The sequence below is a fragment of the Panicum virgatum genome, chromosome 2N (genome assembly GCF_016808335.1).
Source record: "Panicum virgatum strain AP13 chromosome 2N, P.virgatum_v5, whole genome shotgun sequence".
Classification (NCBI taxonomy): Eukaryota; Viridiplantae; Streptophyta; class Magnoliopsida; order Poales; family Poaceae; genus Panicum; species Panicum virgatum.
This window is the reverse complement of record NC_053146.1, coordinates 34,549,358-34,572,612: the sequence shown is the minus strand read 5'-3', so window position 1 is coordinate 34,572,612 and position 23,255 is coordinate 34,549,358. Positions and strand designations below refer to the sequence as shown.

The following is a 23,255-nucleotide window of genomic DNA, read 5'->3' as shown; positions in this document are numbered from 1 at the left end:
TTTTCTCGTCTTCTCCGACCACAGTAAACAGATTTAGAAAAAAACAAAACGGCTAGTGCTATGAAATCTAAAGGTTCTTTTTCCCAATTTCGTTTAGCTTGATAGCCCAGTTCGCCGTGGTTAGCTGAGGAAAGTTGTCCCTGTCACAATTCAATGGTAGATACAAGGTCTGAATGTTTCCCTTGCTTTAATTTACTGCAAATAAGATAACAGCAGCCGGGACTTGGAAGTTGGGGATTGGAACCAGTCGGCAAGGCCGTGCCGTGCAATCGCTCGTTCTTCCGTCCGTTGGCGATCGATCGGGAGCAGGGTTGGTTGGGGGCAACGACCTGCTAACCTGCTTTCACATGGCAAGAGAGCAGGTGAGCCACTGTGAATTGGGTTAACCTGGATTGCCTTCCTAGCTAGCTCTACGGTTCCGATCGAGTTATATCTCATCCGTGGCTTGCTTGAGTTTGTTGTGATCGGCAGTTTCATCATTTTACCACAAACACAAGATACCACAACCGAGGAGAACCAGGGATCGCACAACACTTTGTAGTTGAATTCGCTAATATGAAGGCAGGTGCTGGGGCTCGCTCCACCGACTGCGAAGAACCCGTGCAGTAGCCAAAAAGCCCCAACCACCCCCTCCTGTTAACGCGACCACAAACTCCCCCACCATCGACCCACGGCCCACCGTACCGCCCCACCGCCACCGGTGCCTCGGCCACCCGCCTCGCTCCCGGCGGCAACCTCGTCGCCGCGCCGTACCATCCCGCCTTACGTAAACCGAGCCAATCGCAATGCCTCTGTGTGGCCCTGGTCCACCGCCCATACCCACCATCAACGACGGCGCTCCCCCGCCTCGCCGCCCCGCTCGCGCTCGGGCCGGGCTCGCCTCTGAGCTTCGAGGTCCGTGGGGATAGGGCTCTCGGAACCCAAACCCCCGAACCTAACCCTGACAGCCTTTATCCGGTGATGGCGCAGCGGCTCTCCGACACCAAAGAAGGGTGGCAGGCGACGACGGCAATGGTGAGCCCACCTGGCAGCGGCAAGGGGCACGCGCGACACCGCAACTCGCAGTCACGCGCGTGCCCTGACCTCTGGTGTTGCCGCTAATAGGCACAACGCAGTATGCAGGCAGGGAGGATGAGAAGATGGCGGGCAGAGCCCTGAAGGGAGGAGAAAGAATGTTCGCAACCGTGGAATAGAAGGCCATACAAATCTATACTTTAAAAAATGGAAGAATTGAATATAATTTTTATCCATTCTAACTCACTTAACTTTCTCACAAAATATCTCTTTTAGGTTCATATAAAAAATCTTAGTACTTGATCAAACCTCAAAACATCGTGAAAGAAAATATTTCCGCCACAAATCCCTGTTTTTTCTCACCATGTCGTCGCGCTTACCCGCTTCTTGTGTACCCGCCCGACCCCGCCTCCCGTCTATCCGCAAAATCAGCCAATCAAACCCATCAATCAAAGCTATTCAATCCCCGTTTCCAGCCGGACCGGCCTCCACCCCCCCGGCCGGCCGCCACCGCCGCCTCCTCCCGTGATCCCGTCAGCGGCGCACCCCCGACCGCGCGGCCGCATCCGCAAGGTGAGCTCCGCACCGGAAGGCAGGAGCGACGCCGTCGGGCCACCCTCTGCTCCGCACCTCGCGGCGTCGGAGGAGGCCGCCGCCTTCGCGAGGGTCCCTGGGCGCTGCTATTGAGCGGCCGTTTCTCAGCGGCGCATTTGCTCTGCTCGTTCACGAATGGTCCCACACCTGCTGGTTCGGTCGACCATCCTGCTGGCTCATCTGACGAGAGGTCGTTGTTTGTGTTTCCGTGCACACAGGCCTCGGCATCGCCGTTGCTGGCGAGCATCCTCGAGCGCCACCTGCACAAGGACAGGGAGAGTGGCAAGGCTGTCCGGCCCGTTGATCCGCGGCCTCCACCTTGACGCCAGCAAGTACCGCGCCCCCCTCCCTCCCTGCAATCTGATTCGCTGTTCCTAGCCTACAGGCAGTGCCATGTTTGAGAACTTGATATCAGATTTTGTAGCGATGGCAGGTTCCGTTGCCCGACCCTGAGGAGATCTATTATCTATTTGAAATTCTTAATTTTGGGAGCTGCTTGTGGCCGATGGTTCTGGGCTCTCTGCCCTTCCTGTCATCAGCAGCTCAGTGGGCACCTCCGCTGCCATCCGGTTTGGATCAATAAGGTATGCAGACATCAGATTTGGAATTGACATAATTTTGTGGCTGATCTGATTTGGATTAATGGCGTTCGTGAGTTTCCCTTGGATCTCTGTAGGTTAGATTAATGGTGTTGTCTGTGTTCTCTCTACAATGGCCATTATAGCTCGTGTATAAAGGTTAGCTTCAAATGTCTCTTTAGTTGTGCCATTTTTTCATTAGTTATTATACTCATGTACAACATTTACAGCTCTTGACAGGTTTGAGAAAGCACATCACAAGCAAATTTGATGTGCTAATATTGTAAGTTGCCTCCCTGGTTGTGTAAACACTTTTGTATAGGCTCCCTGGATCATGCCAGCATTGGTTGTTTGCAGCCATATGTCCGAGACAAACAACTCAGTTTGTTTAACTTCTTGCATCCTTCATGAATAAATTTGTCCAAGGTAGTAGGAGCTTACTGCAAACTCTATGTCTCCACCGTAGGCCTGAGTTAAATATATGGTCTTGACTCTTGATACAATAGAGAAAGGCTCAACCATATATTTGCGAGATACAAAAGGCACTATATGGCAATGACAACAACTAGATTTGCGAGGATTTCAGTGGCCTTCTCGACCACCCTCAATGCATGCAGGTACACGTTGTACTCTTGGATTAGCTTTGGTGGAATTTAATTACAACAAACCATCAAGAACATTATAGGTGCTCTGCAGTTTGTCTTTCAGTTGCCTCCACTCTGATATGATTGCTTTGTGGGCACAAAATGAGCCTATAATGGGTGCATAAATTTTTTTTAAGAATCCAACCAAAGTGTGTTGAGCAGTACGCGACCATCATAGTCTTTCTGCCAGCTTATATTTTGATAATATGCTGATGTATGTACTCTTTAGCTTCAAATATTAAAGTTATGCTCAAGGAGAACACTAGGGCTAATTATAAAGCCTTCCTGCTCTGTGATCAACATCATATTTTTTTCCTCACAAAATGGGAGACGCTTGTGAAATGAAATCTCCTGCACCCTGGTCTGCTAGGTTCATTCTGCAGTGTAACGTTGTTTCAGGTTATGAAGTATGAGAGATGCTAGCTACTCTTTAGCTTCAAATATTAAAGTTTTTCTCGAATGCAGCTTCAAATATTAAAGTTATGATTAAGGAGAACACTAGGGCTAATTATAAAGCTTTCCTGCTCTCTGATCAACATCATATTTTTTTTCTCACAAACTGGGAGGCGCTTGTGAAATGAAATCTCCTGCACCCTGGCCTGCTAGGTTCATTCTGTAGAGTAACGTTGTTTCAGGTTATCAAGTATGGGAGATGCTAGCTAGGAAGCCATTTGGTGTCCTGTCCAATGTCCACAAACAAGGTATTGCTGAATCTCATCATCGTGTGTGCAAACTCCAGGTTCATATGTGCAGTTAGTTCAGGAAGCGCCCATGGCAAAAATTGTATTACACAAATCCAAACTATATAACCAGCGATTTGTGGGTTTTCTTTGCAGAAGTTAAGGCAATACCAGGAGAAACACCTGGTTCCTCAATATTTCCATTCATTGTTTCAATTAACTGATATTTAATCAGATTGGAGAAATTGGATTAGAGTAGGCATATAGGAGGTTGATCAGCTAGCAAGGAATACCTTATCTGATCCACTATTCAAGGTACTTTGTCCTGCTTATGGTTTCGAATAGATTTGTCTGATCCTTTTCTAATGTACAGTTATTTTCTATGCTCTGATCCTTTTCTAATGTATCTTCTGCTAGAGTGACATGGATTTTGTTTTCATGAGTTGTATATACTATCCCTGAAATTTTCACGTCACTAGAAAGATAGCAAACATATGAAGCATCAGGCTCACCTTCTGCATTCGATTGTCATGATGTATATTCTTTTTTATCAGTGTTATAAGTAGAAAACTATCAACAGGAAGGGTTACTCGTGGTGGATAATAGTGATGCTTCGATTTATACTTCCTGGAGAAAGGATGATTAATGTTAAGGGCCATTTGGTTTTGTTCTCTTCAAGACCACTTGGAGTATGGATGCGAGTGCAGCGCACTCTTAACCAAGTGATTGACTCTTTCTGGAGGGGTTGTGACGATGGAGATTGGAGGGTTGTGTGCTCATCGATGGGCGAGAATAGATGGATGGCGGCGGGTGGCACTGGTGGAGAGAGGCACCATTATGTGTTGCAAATAATAGCTGATCTGTTTTTTTTAATTATTCAACCAATCATATGACACTGAATCTCTTTTGTGCTCTGCAAATTGACCAAGACCAGGAAGAGATTGCTTATACCACGAATTTGTTACAACTGGTGTGTTTGTTGTTTTTCAAGTTAGCATGGCTCTGAACATCTCAAGCACGTGCCTGTGATCTGTGGCACGTGCACATCCATGTGCCATCATAAATCCATTATAGTATACAATGTCTCTTTGCTTTTTATTGTTTCAAGTTAAAGCATGTGCTAGCACGCACACTTTGCTGTACAAAGGGGGAATAAAGGCACCTGCAATTGGTGTACAAGGGGGAAGACCCTGCAATCAAAGGATGAGAGCATAGCTTAAGAAGAAAAGGTATATCCCTGGCCAAAATTTATAGCTTCATTTGCTGCATTGGATAATCAATTTAGGCTGAAGCATGTTGACACATAGATTAATTAGTCCGGATCTATTTCTCTTGGAGCTGTCTGGTTGAATTCACACAATAAATTGTAATTCCATCATCAGTGTTCAGGCTGAAATAACATTATAGGTTTGATGGATCTTTATGAGATTGTGTGTATGCTAATCAATAAGGATCTAACACTGTTTGTCTACATACAATGCTTCTTCACAGTTTGTTTACGAGGAGCCACATGAAGACCTTTTTTTAATATGTTGCTGTGGAAAAAAGAATTTTTCGCTCTTGAAACAAGAGGTGTTTCAGTAAGACATACAAAAATTAATTCATTTACCCAATGATTCCTGCCAACTAAACTAAAGAAAATCAGTTCATTTGTGGTGTGATAATTATTTGCAGTGAGTTCCCGTTCAAATCTCTAGGAGAAATTGATTTCAATGTGGCATCAAATTCTGAAGGTCAAAGAGCATTATTAGAAGATATTGATATGAATCTAGAACTATAAGAAGTGGATGCTGAATTTTCTATCAGTAATATTTTCATTAGATGTATCATTAGAGAGCATTGTACAATTATTTGATTCTTGTTATGTTGAATGCTTTTAAAATATCAGTAGAGAGTCTGTCTATAAGTAGGATCCTTTTTACATCTCCAAGCATTCATTGATGTTTTTGAATAGTAGTCATGTGAGGGAAGTAGAAGCTCTACTATTTGATTTATTTTCGGTCTGCTCACCTCCCAGCGATAGTCGTTCCAGTTGCCGATTTGCCTGAACCAGCAAGCCGTCCAGTCCCTATCACCCAAATTCAGTTCCCCCACTCGCCATCAGTCATTCCACAAATTCCCACACATAACCACCATGATTCCCAAGCTGTTGATGATGAGGGCATCGGCATTCCGCGGTACCACAAACTATCTTTTCCCACTTATGACGGGAAGACCCTCTCGGATGGCTCACCAAGTGTGAGCACTTCTTCAGAGCCCAGAGAACTCGTGAGGCTGACAAAGTTTGGTTGGCATCCTTCCACCTCACTGGGAGTTCTCAGCATTGGTTTTACATGCTTGAGCGTGATGCCGGTGACATCAATGCCATATCATGGTCTGCCTTCCGATCATTGTGCCAGCAACGTTTCGGACCACCTCTCGGAACCAATCCCAATCACCTGTCGGACCTTGCACGACTCCAATTCTGCGGGTCCGTTGCTGATTATCAAGAGGCATTTCAGGCTCGTTTGGCACATGCTGGTTACTTATCCCCAGAGCAACAAGTGCAGCTGTTCACTGGAGGACTGCCGGACCCCATCCGAACCGATGTCGAGCTTCAGGCACCACAAGATTTATAGCGTGCCATGTCCCTGGCACGAGCATATGAACGCCGAGCAGCAGCCTTGACAACCAACCCTGCCTGTTCAAACAGACCCCCACAGCGCCAGGGACAGCTCAACCCTCCGGTTTCAGCATCTGCAGCACCCTCACAACAGCTGGCCATTGTCCCAGCAGCAAATCCCCCACCCAAACCATTCAAGAGGCTGTCGCCGCAAGAGATGGCTGAGCGTCGGCGCCAAGGGCTTTGTTACAACTGCGACGAACCATACGTTTGTGGCCACAAATGCCCACGACTGTTCTACTTAGAGGTAACAGATTTTGATGACAATGATGACTCTGTGCAACCTAAACATGAGCCGCCTGAGGACCAGCCACCATTGATCTCACTACATGCTATTGCTGGGATTTCCACAAATGAGACAATGAAGGTTTACGTCAACATTGGAGATCACCAGCTAGTTGCATTGCTAGACTCCGGTTCAACAACAAATTTCATTAATATGGCAGCTGCACAACAAATAGGACTTCATTTTCATGACAGTCCCGGCGCCAGTGTGATTGTAGCCAATGGCGACAGAGTTGCATGCCGTGGACAGACTCAAAATGTCGCTGCACGCATCGGTGACGAATTCTTTGGCTTGGATTGCTATGCGATTCCACTGGATCATTATGACATGGTACTGGGCATTTCATTCCTCAAGCGATTGGGACCAATTCTGTGGGACTTCGATGATCTGGTCATGTCTTTCTACTATCATGGCCACCGTGTGCTTTGGAGAGGATTAGGGTCGCCCAGAACAGACTTCCCTTCAACTAATCGCCTCCACTCCATCACTAACACAGATCGGCCACTCCTGGATCAGCTGCTGAATTCATTCCAAGACGTCTTTGATCCACCCACAGGTCTGCCACCAGCTCGTGAGTGTGATCACCGTATCCACCTTGTGCCCAACACATCGCCAGTAGTGGTACGTCCATACCGGTACCCTCAATTACAAAAAGATGAATTGGAAGAGCAGTGCACAAAGATGTTAGAGCAAGGCATAATACGCCCCAGCACATCGCCATTCTCAGCCCCAGTGCTCCTTATCAAGAAACACGATGGCACTTGGCGCTTTTGCGTGGACTATAGAGCACTAAATGACAAGACAGTAAAGGACAAGTTCCCCATTCCTATAGTGGAAGAGCTGCTGGACGAACTCCATGGGACACGTTTCTTTACCAAATTGGACCTCCGGGCAGGTTACCACCAAGTTAGAGTGCACCCGGATGACATTCCCAAAACTCAGGTTGCAGGCGCGTCTTCTTTATTTATATATTTTTCAAAAAAAAAATTACAAAAATATATTTTTAGTTTTAGATTTTACAGTTCTATACCCCTACTGCCCGGCAGAGGGGCGGTAGGGACCTATATGTAAATAAAAATAATTTTTTTTTGCACAGAGGTCCTTGGCGGGTGCCTGCCGCCCCCCTGCCGGGCGGCAGGTACCTGCCGCCCGGTGGCGGGGCGGTAGGGCAGGCAAAAGTTTATTTTCTTTTTAGTTTCCAAAATAGTGAAATTCTAAATTCAATTAAAAATCATAGAAAAATCAGAAAAATGCAAACTAAATTTTGTTAGGTTTATTAAATCAAGATCTACAGAGGAAAAATACTCATGCATGTGAAATGTCAATTTTTCCCCTGCTAAAATTTTAGGTTGTGTTTAATCCAGTTTATTTTGTATCTGTTGTTCTGTTTGTCTAAAAATCCTGAAAATTTTGTGGTAGCCTACTCTTTGCATGTGTATTCCACTGGAAAATTTTCAGGTGCATAGCCTAGGTGTATGTTTGTGGATCTATTATTGTTGGATTTCCATCATAGGGCTAAATGATGGAAATCCAACAATAATAGATCCACAAATATGCACCTAGATTATGCACCTGAAAATTTTCCAGTGGAATACACATGCAAAGAGTAGGCTACCACAAATTTTTAGGATTTTTAGACAAACAGAACAACAGATACAAAATAAACTAGATTAAACACAACCTAAAATTTTAGCAGGGGTAAAATTGACATTTCACGTGCATGAGTATTTTTCCTCTGTAGATCTTGATTTAAGAAACCTAACAAAATTTAGTTTGTATTTTTTTGATTTTTCTATGATTTTTAATTAAATTTAGAAGTTCACTATTTTGGAAACTAAAAAAATAAATAAACTTTTGCCTGCCCTACCGCCCCGCCACCGGGCGGCAGGTACCTGCCGCCCAGCAGGGGGGCGACAGACTCCCCCAAGGATCAAAATAGGATTAAAAATAAATTTTATTTACATTCAGGTCCTTACCGCCCTGCAGGAGGGCGGCATGCCCCCTGCCGCCCTCCTGCAGGGCGGTAGGGGTACAAAACTGTAAATTATGAAACCGATAATATATTTCTGTAAAAAATAATTTTAAAAAATATATAAAAAAAACTCGGTTGCAGGCAGGCGCAGGTCGGCCCGCGAGCCTGCTAGTCCCGTCCTGCAAAATTGTGTGAGCAGACCTTTGCAGCTGACTGCAATTTAGAAACGGGCTCAAGCAGGATGGACCTGCAAAGCCTGCTGGGCTGAAGCAGGAAGCCCACGACCACCTGCAGGTAGCCTGCAAGGCCTGCGAGAGTGCATCCAAGAACCCTTCTCCCCTCTGCCTCCCCACAGGACTGTGCGACCGCGCCGACCCTCGCTCCGTCTCGCTCCTCCACCTCCACGCAACGGCGCCGCCCCTCCACTCTGCCTAGCGCCTCCACGCAACGGCGGCGCCCTCCACTTCGCCTCCGCAGCGCTGGATCCGGCGAGCCGCGTGTCCTCCGCCTCATTCCTCGCCGTCGCCGCGACCTGCCTCCTCTTCCCCGGTCAGGCCCTCCTCGCCGGGCCTCTCCTCGTCGTAGACACCCTCCTGTTCATCGGCGCATCAAGAACCAGCCTCCTAGTACCGCGCCAGCCCTCCTCCTCCACCTCGCTCTCTCCAGCTCCGCGTCCTCCGCGACAGATCCGCCGGCGGCGCCTCCAGCCTCGATAGATCCGCGACAGATCGCGCTCTCCAGCCTCGAGAAGGTCGCTGCCGACACCGGCGAAGGGAAGGAGCGCGGCGGGCGCTGCTCCGATTTCTGAACTGCTCCTGCTCCGCCGCTAACCGCGAGGTGTAGCCGTTGCATGCAGCTGACAGCAGCTATTCAGCTCGCAGGTGTCTGCAGGCGTCTGCAATCCTGCGTCATTTTGGCCGCAAAACCCGGCAGGAGGTCGCAGGTTGCCGACGTGCATCGGCGGGCTCCTGCAGAGTGATTAGTTAGTGCTGGCAGGTGATGCGGGAGGCCCTGCAGGCGTCTGCAGACAGGCCTGCCTGCATCTTGACCCAAAACTGCATTCCGCACACATCATGGTCACTTTGAATTCTTGGTGATGCCTTTCGGTCTGACAAACGCGCCTACTACATTTCAAAGCCTCATGAATTCAGCTCTCCATCAATTCCTGCGCAAATGTGTCCTTGTGTTTTTTTGATGATATACTCATTTACAGCAGTTCCTGATCTGATCACTTGAAACATTTGCAAGCAGTCTTTTCTGTTCTACGGGCACACAAACTCCAAGTTAAGCGCTCCAAGTGCTCTTTTGCTTCCTCTTCAGTACACTATCTTGGTCATGAAATTTCTGCAGCTGGGGTAGCTATGGATGCAGATAAGGTTAAGGCAGTTCAGACTTGGCCTCAACCTAATTCTGTACGCGCCTTGCGAGGTTTTCTTGGTCTTGCTGGATATTATCGGAGGTTTATACGAGAATATGGTGTCCTAGCTGCACCTCTCACCTCTCTATTAAAGAAGGAAGGCTTCCAGTGGACGGATGAGGCAACCAAGTCCTTCCAAGCTCTCAAGGCAGCCCTGTCCTCTACATCTGTCCTACAACTACCTAATTTCACAAACCCATTCATGGTAGACTGTGACGCCTTGGGCACAGGCTTTGGAGCCGTGCTGCACCAAGGAGAGGGCCCTTTGGCTTTTTACAGCCGGCCTTTCGCGCAGCGTCATCTTAAACTTGCTGCATATGATCGTGAACTTATCGGTCTTGTGCAAGTTGTTCGTCACTGGAGACCATACCTTTGGGGGAGAAAATTCATTGTCAGAACAGACCACTATGCTCTCAAGTTCATGCTTGATCAAAGGCTATCCACCGTTCCACAGCATCAATGGATTAGCAAGTTATTTGGGTTTGATTTTTCAGTGGAATATCGCCCGGGTAGACTGAATGTTGTAGCAGATGCCCTCTCCCGGCAAAATCAACAAGACCAGCAACTTCTCACTCTGTCCACTCCATCCTTTCAGCTTTATGATGACCTTCGCAAAGAAATAGTGGTCAACAATGACTTGTTGCACCTGCGAGATAATGTAGCTGAAATCCGTGGAGAACAGTGACACTCAGCACATGGCCTCATCCTGAAAGGCAATCGGGTATATATTCCCCCTAATTCAGCCAGTCTTCCCACATTACTCCAAATGGCTCACACCGCAGCTCATGAGGGTACACAGAAGACACTGCAAAGGCTACGCAAAGACTTCATCCTCGATGCTGATCATGCAGTGGTCCGAGATTTCGTCCGTTCTTGCACCACATGCCAAAGATACAAGACTGAAGCCCTACACCTAGCTAGATTATTACAGCCACTCGAAGTCCCTACTCAAGTCTGGTCTGATATTTCTATGGACTTCATTGAGGGCTTGCCCAAAGTGCACGGCAAGAGTGTTATTCTGACGGTGGTTGACAGATTCTCCAAGTTTGCACATTTCATCCCCCTTGGTCACCCCTACACAGCGGCTTCTGTTGCACGAGCATTGTTTTCAGACATTGTTCGGCTGCACGGGTTTCCTAATTCAATTGTGAGTGATCGCGATCCAGTCTTTACAGGCCATGTTTGGCGTGACCTATTCAAGCAAGCCGGTGTTCAACTCAAGATGAGCACAGCATTTCATCCACAAACAGACGGTCAGTCCGAAGCCGTCAACAAAACTATAGCCATGTACCTATGCTGCATCACCGGAGATAGGCCACGAGCTTGGCTGGATTGGTTATCCTGGGCTGAATACATCTACAACACGGCATTCCATTCAGCACTCCGCACAACACCATTCCAAGTTGTCTATGGCAGAGCACCCCCAGATTTATTACCCTATTCAGCCACAACAGCAAGTACATCAACCATTGACACTCTCCTCCAGGAAAGGGACTCTTTCATTGCTGACGTGCGAGAACGCCTTCTCCAAGCACAAGAACATGCCAAGCGCCATTATGACAACCGGCATCGTTCCCTGGAGTTCCATGTCAATGAGTGGGTTTGGCTCCGTCTCCTCGTCTCCTCAATCGCCACACACGATCATTGGCACCTGGTGCTCATGGCAAGCTCGGACCCCGTTATGCTGGGCCATATCAAGTCACAGAACGGATCGGCGACGTTGCATACCGTCTCTGCTTGCCAGCAGGAGCCCGCATACATGACAAGGCAAACTTTTGCAAGGATTATTAGTCGGCTTTTCAATAACTGACTTTTGAGCAACAGGAGCTTGGATTGAACTATCTATTTGACAATCAAATCTTTGACAACACTAGATATAACATTAGATAAGGTACCTGAGGATCGCATCTCCATTAATATTTCAATGGTGGATGGAATCTGACACTCATTTATCTTCTTGACTCCTTGCTCTGTTGTATGGCAGCGGGACAAGAATAATCTTCTAACTGCTCCGTCGTATTCTCGCTTATACTCCTCAAGTAGCTTATCACGTGCCACCATATTGCTAGAGTTTGAAAAATCGGTCATGATAACTGGATTATCTTCCCCAGCGGAGTCGCCAATTTGAGTTGATGCCTTTTCTGGTCAACACACGAACGCGCTAGATTGCGCGGAGCGAGGATGGGCTTCTTGCAGCGCCTCCTGCGTGGAGCGGTCAGACCGGTCAGAGGGACCGGTCAGACCGGTCGTCGTGCAGAACGGCGACGATCCGACGAACGCTCACCCAGGAGGGACCCCGTCGGGGCAAGCGCGCGTAGGGTTGTCCTAGGCTCAGCAGGCCAGCTAGGACGTCCTCAAACGCCATGGAGACGAGAGAAGAACAGCGTGTCGAGGTTGGAAAAGTAGGATAACGAGGAAGAAAAGTAAAGGTAATGAAATAGTAGATTTGTTTTGTATTTTGATCGATTGGATTCCCTAATCGGCCGTGACCCTTTATATTTATAGGGTGGGGTGGACTTATCCCGCAAGAAATCCTATTTACAGATCTAAATCTATGAAAAACCCTAGTTGTACTCGGACTCTACCTGGACCGGTCAGACCGGTCGGTCCCTGCCGGACAGGCCACAGTGCCTCGACCGGTCAAACTGGTTGGTGCCAATTTTGGCTGTCAACATATGCCCCTTTGTTTTTTGGTAAAGCTTGATTGCCAAAAAACATTCTTTTAAGCCAAAATTGTCTAAGGGCGATGATTAACACTACATCGGCCATTTTTTGTACTAAAGGTGATAAAAAATTATCGGCCATGTTTTGCTCAAGTCGATGTTGAAACAACTTGTTTGGGCCGCCACACTTTCTTCATTGTCGCTGACGTCTTTGGCACGACCTCCACTTGTTGTTCCATTGCCTCCTTGCGTATACGTTGCAGCCTTCGCTTCTGAGTATGAGACAAGCCTGAGGGACACCACCTCGGCTGTAAATACTTTGAATCTTGCTCCTTGCCCTTCTCATTCTCTTTGCTGCAATCAACATCTTGCTTGACCAGATTATTGCTAGCAACAATCGGTCTTTGTAGTAATGCATGATTTGGATACATAGGAGGATATTGAATATAATATAATTGTATATGCATCCTACTATAATTCATAGGTGTATAAAAGTAAGGATACCAGCAATACCATGGAGCAATCAGTCCACTAGAAGTATAATTACCTTGACTCGATTGCTCTTGATGCCTTGACGATGATCCCGTATCCTTGACTTCGCTTGGTGGCCCCTTATATCTCTGAGCACTCCATTCCTTATCATATTTGGCCAATAGTTCCTTAAAACTCGGCCTTGTCTTGATTTTGGAGGAGTTCCCAGATTTACTGGGCGCACTGGTCAGACCGCCGCTATGGCCGGTCAGACCGGTCGATTTGTTGTCGGCCTTCTTCTTCTTGTCTTGCCCTCCAGCCGAACTTGAACATTGTTCGACTATATTGTTTGAACCATGATCATCATGGAGGACAATTTCATCAATTGAGTTAACCGATTGCTCTTCAACAACCGGCTTTTCTTTTCCTAGTGTCAAATCTGAATTTTTATTTAACCTACCATCTCTTTTGACACGGTAGACTTGTTTGATCACCTTATGCTTATTTTTCTGCATAGACCGATCTCTTTGATGAAAACAGTCATTATTTCTAAGTGATGATTCATTAATTACCGGCTCTCTATAAATAACATGATTTTGACCAAAATAAGTATGAGAAGCCGGCATCCAAGGATTATAAGACCCTGTTGGACAATAATAAGGCATGTAAAAATAAGGTCCACATGGCATACACATAGGGGATCCATATGACGGAAACGGCATTGACATAGGAACATAATTTCATTGCCGATTCGGATCATAGAAATTTTGTTTTGGAACAGATTCTGGTTGCTTGGAATTTTTAGCCCGACTAGCATGTTTGATATCTTTTTGTTTTGCGGATTTAGCCGGAAACTTCTTATTTGGCTTCGGCTTTTTCTTTTCATGCTTATGACGGCTTTTGGATTCAACCGTTTTCCAAACACCAATCTCGGGTTTCTTGGGTTTGACCATCTTTGGCTTTGATTTATTTTGCGAAACCCTCGGAGAGGCGGTTAGACCGGTTGGAGAACCGGTCAAACCGGCTGCAGTGCAACCTACACCATTGCCATTGTTTTCTTACCCCCGAGCGTAGAAGTACTAGAATTAGTTTCCATGCACTTGCTAGGGGATTTTTGATCAACAAATTCGGCTTGAGACGGCCGAATTACAGCTTGTCCAGCAACATCAGGCAAACTTTTGCAAGGATTATTAGTCGGCTTTTCAATAACTGACTTTTGAGCAAATGGAGCTTGGATTGAACTATCTATTTGATCAATCAAATCTTTGACAACACTAGATATAACGTTAGATAAAGTACATGAGGATCGCATCTCCATTAATATTTCAATGGTGTATGGAATCTGACACTCATTTATCTTCTTGACTCCTTGCTCTGTTGTATGGCAGCGGGACAAGAATAATCTTCTAACTGCTCCGTCGTATTTTCGCTTATACTCCTCAAGTAGCTTATCACGTGCCGCCATATTGCTAGGGTTTGAAAAATCAGTCATGATAACCTAATTATCCTCCCCAGCGGAGTCGCCAATTTGTGTTGACGCCTTTTCTGGTCAACACACGAATGCGCTAGATCGCGCGGTGCGAAGAGGGGCTCCTTGCAGCGCCTCCTGCGTGGAGCGGTCAGACCGGTCAGAGGGACCGGTCAGACCGGTCGCCATGTAGAACGGCGACGATCCGACGAATGCTCACCCAGGAGGGACCCCGTCGGGGCAAGCGCGCGTAGGGTTGCCGTAGGCTCGGCAGGCTAGCTAGGGCATCCTCAAACGCCATGGAGACGAGAGAAGAACAACATGTCGAGGTTGGAAAAGTAGGATAACGAGGAAGAAAAGTAAAGGTAATGAAATAGTAGATTTGTTTTGTATTTTGATCGATTGGATTCACTAATCGGCCGTGACCCTTTATATTTATAGGGTGGGTGGACTTATCCCGCAAGAAATCCTGTTTACAGATCTAAATCTATGAAAAACCCTAGTTGTACTCGGACTCTACCTGGACCGGTCAGACCGGTCGGTCCCTGCCGGACAGGCCACAGTGCCTCGACCGGTCAGACCGGTCAAACCGGTTGGTGCCAATTTTGGCTGTCAACATTCTTCCATGTCGGGGTCCTTAAGCCTTATCATGGCTCACCCCCAGAGACACCTCCGCAGCTCCCACCTCTCCACCATGGACGATTACTTCAGCACATAGTCACAGAATTCGGGGTCGACGCCTCGATCCGTGACCCCGGAACGCCGTCCCGAATCGGGGGTCGGTAACGACAGGGATCGATGTCCCGATTCTAGACGGGTCGCCGTCCCATTGCCGCACAGGTTCATCAAGGGACAAGCTCCAAATCTGACGGGCCGTCGCACCACTGACGCAAGGACGATTCGAGAGGGGGACGAGACGAGATGCCGATGGAGAAGGGTATGACTTCCGAGCTTACGGACATGGCATCGCCTCCTCCAACTCTGGCAGCCCGGCGACGATGAAGACGCGGAGTAGCGGAGAGTCGGCGGCGCTCCAGGCACTGTCCCAGCAGCGGCCGTCGTTCACCCGCCGCCGACCTCACGTGAGTACGCGACCCGCCGGCGTCTTCTCGCTGCGAAGCACGAACGACGGATCTCGCCGACGACCTCCTCCCGTTGGGCCGTCACCGTCCTCACAGGCCCGCTCGACTCTTCTCGAAGTTGCCAGGCGGCAGAGGCGCAAGCAGAGGAAGAGGAACCAGGAACCATCGTCGGTCAGACTCAGATGCGTGGCCCGTCTGTTGATTTTGGATCTGTGTAATTTTTTTGGTATAGCGGTAGGTTTCATGCCTGATTGGCTCGAGTTGGGGGGGGGGGGTTCGACGCTTGCTTTTTTATTCTTATTTTCTTTTTTTCTTCCCTTTTAGAGTACTAGTATATTCGCAGCGAATCACGTTGGAGGGATTTTTTATTTGCATCTATAATCGCATGGAGGGAATTTTTTCAGGGACATGGAGGAAACTCTTCCGCCACATGCAATACAATATTAGCTCATGTACAAAATAAAAGGTAACCTGGGCGTGATTACAAACTTTTTTTTTGTCTTGTCCCAAAATCAAAAGGAAAGAAAAATTGGGGACTAGTAGCTCGATCATGTTGGGGACATGACCCTCGACCCCAAGCACCGTCCCAGGGGTCATCGACCCATAAATGACGGAGTCACGTACCAAATTTAAGATTCTCGTTCCGAACGGGTATGCCCCCATCGTATCATAATTATATAAAGTATCGATCCTCGACTCTCGATCCCGTTCCTCGACCCGGTCGACCCGGGAACTTTGTGACTATGCTTCAGCAGCCAGAGAAGGTACTCAAATCACAACTACACCGTGGCACATGGTACATCCTGGCACAGTGGTCTGGATTTCCATCATCAGAAGCAACTTGGGAGCCTGTACCGAAGTTCAAGACATCCTACCCCGACTTCCAGCTCGAGGACGAGCTGTTCCCGAGGAGGGGAGAGATGTTATGGTCGGTCGTACATATGAGAGGAGGCATCGTGGCTAGAGGGCTGTTAGCGAGTGTGTGTGTGTTTCAAAACTCGAGAGTTAGTCAGTTATGGTGTGTTTCAAATTTCAGAGTTAGTCAGTTATGTAATTGAATCTGTACTGTGACTTATATCCACTACTCAAGTAATGGGAGAGGTTATGCTTTGAGACCAGTTAGATCTCAGGGCCTCTGTGTGCTCAGCGCTCCCTCTCCCCTGTTTTCCTTGCTCGACGCCGGCCGCCAAGGACGGCGTCGCCCCCTCGCCGCCGCCGGGAGCCGAGTCCCCAGCCTCCCGTCCACCACGATTACGCCCTACGCCGCTCACACTCTGACAATATACTTCTAGATGCATTTTTTTTTCATTTGCAAAGCTAATAAGTGTACATATACTCATTCTCCTTCTCCCATGCATGTACATTTCTGCTCTCTATTTTTTTGTCCTTCAAGGGATTCTGAAGATTTTAATCTCCCCAGATATGCTTCCAGTTTACCTCACCAAATTACCTGTCTAGATTGTTTTTGCAGTAAAAGAGTATTCCTTCCATTCGATGCATGCTGAATGCTGTCACTAATTATGAATTTACTTTATGAAGATTCCTATCAATTTCAGATATCTGATTCCTTTGTTGATGCCCAAGTAACTCAGCAGTTTCAACTTTTGAAATTTGATGGCTCCCAAATGTAGGGGCTGAATCTGAGAAGAATGGCAGCTAACTGAATGTCCAGGCAAACTTCCATATGTATGTTTGTATTACGATTTGTATAATTTAGTTGTTCTGTTACAGAAAACAAACTCATATATTTCTGATAGTTCAATGTATCTTAGTGTTATAAATTTTCTTGAGTTCCGTATTAGGCCTCCAACGGTAGCGGCGCCGCCAGTACTTTGGTCTACGTGGAGGAGAGAGCAAGGCAAAAGGCAGCTCGCTAACTGCGAGGGAAGCTATAGTCACAAACACAAGCCAATTTAAGTTATGTGACAGTTGAAAAAACTTCTGATCTGTTAATATAAATTGATTTTTGCCTAATATTCAAATGCGTGTAAAAGAGGTTTCATATGTTTCTTGCATATTTCTCTCCACTAATATTCATGAATATAACATGCAGGCAGCCATAATAATGGTACTTGATTTTTAAAAACACATGTGTGTCATGCACTCTACTAGGAATATTGTTTAATATAATTGTTTTTTAAACACATGCCACAGACACTCTACTAAGAATATTGTTTAATATAATTATTCTTTAAACACGTGCACGTACATCTCCACTAGTCTTTTAAAAGGTTCGACTCTACCCTCTGTTAGAGTCTGACGTCCATAGGAGATGGGGCTAAATCAGGCCATCTCTTTTCCCTGCACTACATACAGGCTAAACGAGTAAACGGGGTAAACGATTTGGGCCCTTTCCAAGCCGGCAAGCCCGCGTCCAACCAAAGCCGGCAGGCGCTACAATCCTGCGGCAGCAACTGGCGCCGCTGCCGCCGCACCGCAGTCCAAGCTGACCGCTCGACCGAACGCTTTGCGGCGGAGTCCGGACTCCAGAGAGTAGAGGCGCCAATTCAGCACCAACACACAATCGCGCAGCGAGCGACGGTACAGTTGCAACGCGATGCTCAAGGTGGTCCATCGGTCTAGGGACTGGTCAGACCGGTTCGTCGGGGTGGAACGGCGAAGTCCGACGAACGCTCGTCTGAGAAGGACCTGTTAGGGCGGGCGCACGTAGAATTATTCTAGGGTCAGCAGGCCACCTAGAACACCTTCAGACGTCGCGGAGACGAAAAAAGGACAACAGATGGGGGTTGGAAGAGTTAGGATTTGGAGATAAAAGTAAAGGCAATAAAAGATAACGAAAAGTAATGTATTATTATGTTTTTGATCGATTGGATTCCTTAATCGGCCGTGACCCTTTATATTTATAAGGTGGCGTAGACTTATCCGCAAGAAATTTTATTTATAGATCTAAATCTATAAAAATCTCTAGTTGTACTCGGACTCTGTTTGGACCGGTCAGACCGATCAGTCGTGCCAGACTGGTTACAAGAACCTCAACCAGACAGACCGTTTTGGCATACCGGTCAGACCGGTCCCTGTCAAATTTGGTCGTCAACATATGTCCCCCTGTTCATTGGCAAAGCTTGCGTGTTAAAAAACACTCCTCTGGACCAAATTTGTCTAAGGACGATGATCAAAATACATCAGCCATTTTTTTTGTGCTAAGAACGATAAAAATTATCGGCCATGTCTTGCTTTTTTTCAAGTTGATAATAAAACAATTGGCTTCGGCCTCCAAACTTTCTTCATGGCTATTGCCTTTGTTGGCTCGACCTCCACTTGTTGTTCCATCGATTCTTGCTTGCGCAAACGTTGCAGTCTTCGTTTTTGGGTAGGAGACAAGCTTGCGGGACACCACCTCGGCTGTAAGTACCTTGAATCTTGCTTCGTGTTCTTTCTACTCTCCTTACTGCAACCAAAGTCCTTTTTGACCAGATTATTGCTAACAACAATCGGTCTTTGTGGTGAAGCATGATTTGGATACATAGGATGATATTGAATATAATATGATTGCATATGCATCCTACTATAATCCAAGGGCGTATAAAAATAAAGATGAAACCAGAGAGTAACCGGTGCACAATACGCAGCAACATAATTATTTTGATGTGGACAACAAACCGGTTGCTCTTGAAGTTTTGATGATGATCTCATATCCTTGGCTTCAACTGGCTTCTTCTTCTTCTGAATAGCTCTTTACTTCTCATATTTGGCCAAGAGTTCCTTAAAACTCGGTCTTATTTTGCTCTTGGAGGAACTCTCAGATTCATTGAATGCACCGGTCAGACCGGTTTTGGTACCGGTCAAACCGATCGGACCGGTAGGACCGGTCGACTTGCTGTCGGCTTTCATCTTGTTTTGCCTCCAGAGCGTTGAAGTAGCTCGAGAAGTTTTATTTTGTAGTGTCTTTTTCTCATGCCTTTCTTCTTCAATGATCACAGTTTTTCTCTTAGTCGATTCGGCTTGATCCCCTTGGTCAGACTGGGCCAAGACAGACAAAACCAGCCCACAAAACTCTCGCAAGAGCTCACGCAAAAAAGGCCTGTCTGACAAAACAAAAGAACGAATCTCAAAGCAAGATCCAGCGGACAGAAAAGCAGGTGTGGGAGAGGGTAGAATATACCTTGGTATGATTTAGCTTTTCCGTTTCAGTAACATAAATAATGCAACCGATCGATTACCTTGCATGCGTTGCGTGGTCAGCGGTTCTCATCTCTCACTGCATCACATGGTGGTAACTGGTAGCATGCATGGTTCTGATCGGCCTGACGATGGTATGTTGCGGCACCCACCCCATCCAGGCATCCATGATGATCTGCCGGTAGATAGATTCCATTCACACGGCCGGCATGCAAAGCAAGTGGCAGCGGCAACAGCACACCACATGCCCTGCACATGCATCAAGTACGAGTACACACACTTGGCAAAGCTGTTTAAATAAATATTGTGAAAAGCTAGTCTCCAAGCATTTTTCGCCTGTAACTGTGTAACCGGCCATATCGTCCTACCTGCGTGCCTACCTGCATCGATCCAGGACTTCCATTCCATCTGATTTCGTTATCAGGAGCTAGCAACCACAATCGATCGTATGTATATATGCATAAGGGCAAGTACAACACGCGTCCGTATGCTGTCTGCAAGATGTAGATTTTGTGAAAACCACCCCGGCGCAGTGAGGCGACAGTACGGTGCCCTCGTCGCCTCGCGAGACGACGACGCGGGCTCGTTGCCCAACGCGAGGAGACGACGCCGTTGCTCCGTTGTGCGTTGTGTTGCAACTTGTCGACGGCATCCAAGGATCAGGTGCGGATGAGGTCATTGGCGCGAATGGAGATTGTTGCTCGTTGCTGCTAGTGCTCGGTCATCACGCTGCCTGCCGATGTTGTCGCCATGGAGGCTGATTGGGGCACTGCCAGTGTTGGCTGCCGTGCCGCAGCTCGATCTCGATCCGTCCAGCCCGCGCCATGCTCGAGTTGCTCGGATCCGTTGGCCATGGAGCCGCGCTAAACTTTCATCGGCCGGGCTGGTGGCATCGGCCGGCCGCGCTGAGTGCCGTGAAGCAACGGACTAGGAGAGAGAGGATGGAGAGAGAAGAGAGGATAGATACGGGAGGAGATAGGAGAACCACAAGACTTCAGGACAGAGACAGGAAGAGATAACGCTACGGGAACAATGATCTTTTTTCTCATGTATTTCGTAAATTTTTAATTAATGTTCCACATGTAAAAAATTGCACAAACAAACCAAACAATATACATCATTTCATTCTCTCAATCAAGCAACAATAGAGGATACAAAGATCAAAGTTACAATTGATCACCAAAAATTTATGTGCAAATACATGTATTAAATAGTAAAGAGATAGCCCAATAGACAGACCATTGTACGAGTTGTCCATTTTATTATCTGTGTATAGTGTTATAGACACTTACAGACAGCAAACCGTCTGTGGGTTGTACATACCCTAAGGAGATAGTAGATGAGTAGTAATATTGACTGACCATTGTTACATTTATTTATTCCCAACTAATAACGCAGTACAGCGCAGCACACATAAGTACGGTAAGAGAGATCAAGCAAGCGTACCTTCATCAGCATATATACGATGCGCCCGCCTACATGCATAGAGAGAGAGATCCAACGAGGATGCAACTTACTTAACCACAACAGATCGAGAAGAAACGAGGAGCTGAGCGTGCATGCGACACAGCTATGACGGCGTTCATCGATCAGACGGCGGCGATGGAGTAGCTGTCGAGCTTGGTGAGCTCATCGGCGGCCTCCACCAGCCCCGCGCCGGAGCCGTCCACCATGGTGCGCTTGGCGCGCGGCGAGGACGTGGTTCCGCACGCGCGCGGCCATGCCGTCCAGCCCGGCCTGCAGCCGCACCTCCGGGCACTATTACAGAACAAATTTTTGTTCCAGCCTATTTGTCCCGGCTGTCTTTGGGTCCGAGACAATAGGTAGATTTTGTTCCGGATCCAACGGCTAGCCGGGCCAGCGGGGGAGACTGGGGCTTTTTGTCCCGGTTGGAGGCACCAACTCGGGGTGGGCAAATTTAACCGAAAACCGAAAACCGAACTGAAAGAACCGGGAACCGGAACCGAAAGAACCGAAACCGAGAATTTCGGTTCCTGATTCTGCGGAACCGAAATAGACCAGTTAGTTCGGTTCTTGGGCTCGGTTAACCAAACTAACCGAAGCCCAACTAAAAGCCCAATAGCCCAATAGCAGCCCAAGATGTAGAACAACCCATCTTGAACCCTAGCTCTAGCAGACCCCCTCAGCCTCCAGCCCTCCACCGACAGCCTCTCCACTCCCTCATCCCCCAGCCCCGTGCTCCCGTCGCCTCCACTCCCGCAAGGCCGCATCCCACCAGCCCCGCCACCGCTGGTCCGCCACCGGCGCCTCCACTCCGCCCGAGGACCGAGCCCGAGGCCCCGACCCCGACCACGGCACGGAGGCGCACCATCTCCCCCCCGCCCCCTCACTTCCCGCCCGCGCCCACCGCCGGCCACCGCCCTCAGCCCCACCCTTGGCGAGCAGCCGAGCACGCGCCGGCCGCCCTCCGGCTCCCGCCCCTGGCCACCGTCCCTGCCCGCCCCATCCCCCTGCGCCGGTGCAGGCTGCAGGTGCAACCAGCGCGCGGCGGCGGCTCCCCCGGCAGGCGCAGCGGCAGCGACGACGACCGGATCCCGCCTCGCCCTCCCCGCCCGCCGCCGCGGCACCTTCCTGACCGCCACCGCGGCCCGTTCCCGGCCGCGGGCCCGCGGCCCGGCCTCCCCAGTGGCCTCCAGCGGGGCATGCGGCCAGCCGGCGCGCGGGTCGCGACGGCGTTGCGCCTCCCTGGTAGGCCAGGCGCACGGCGGCCGGGCAGCCGTGGTCCTCGCCCATCGGCAGTCCAGGGCTCCAGGCGGCGGTGGTGGCGCGCCCGTCCCCTGCAGGGAAGCCACCGACGGCGAGCGGCGGTGCGCGTTCCTGGGTCCTCAACTAAGTTCGGTTCCATCGGTTTTAACCGAAACCGAACCGAAAGAACCGAACCCGAAATTTTTCGGTTCCTAATTTTGAAAAGAACCGAACGGTTCCTGTTTTTGAGGAACCGAACTTCTTTAAGAACCGAAGAACCGAACCGATCGGTTCGGTTAGAACCGAATGCCCAGGCCTAGCACCAACCGGGACAAAAGGGGGGTCTTTTATCCCGGTTGGCCTTTTGTCCCGGTTGGTGCCTCCAACCGGGACAAAAAGACTGGGCCTTTTGTCCCGGGTGGAGCCACCCAACCGGGACAAAAGGCCAACCAGGATAAAAGGCCCTCATTTTGTCCCGGTTGGTACATCTAACCGGGACAAAACTCCTTGGCCCCCTTATCCCCTTCCCTCTCCCCCCGCCCGAGCCATTCAGCTCACTTGTTCTTGCTATTTTTGGCTCGGGAGAGGGGAGTTCTTGCTCATTTCTTCACCACATTTGTGAAGATCTTTGATTCCCCCGTCCATCCATCGGCGCTAAAGGTTTGTGGCTTGTTTTTCTCTTCTTCCTTGGCTTGTGTAGCTCATTTCATGCTTTAGAAATAAAGAAAATGTGTAGCTCATTTCATGGACATTTAGATTGCATATGTTGGTGTGATTTTCTTTTAGATTTATATGAGTTTGTGGATAGTAGAAATTTTTAGAATGAGTGTAGACACTTCATGTGATTTACATATATATATGACCATATTGTGGATAGT

At 48.3% G+C, this 23,255-nt stretch overlaps 1 long non-coding RNA gene across 17 annotated transcripts; it reads left to right on the top strand.

The window, feature by feature from the left end:
• The first annotated feature begins 1,426 nt into the window (after window positions 1–1,426).
• On the top strand, window positions 1,427–17,299 carry LOC120660248. Of its 17 annotated transcripts, XR_005669461.1 has the most exons (8): window positions 1,427–1,587; window positions 1,827–1,940; window positions 2,033–2,192; window positions 2,285–2,345; window positions 2,417–2,803; window positions 3,466–4,739; window positions 5,002–5,090; window positions 5,185–5,461. It is a non-coding gene; the product is annotated as an uncharacterized LOC120660248 (long non-coding RNA). The 17 variants fall into 17 exon arrangements; XR_005669465.1 differs by having other exon boundaries at window positions 2,042–2,345; XR_005669458.1 differs by having other exon boundaries at window positions 2,033–2,345.
• Window positions 17,300–23,255: the final 5,956 nt, after the last annotated feature.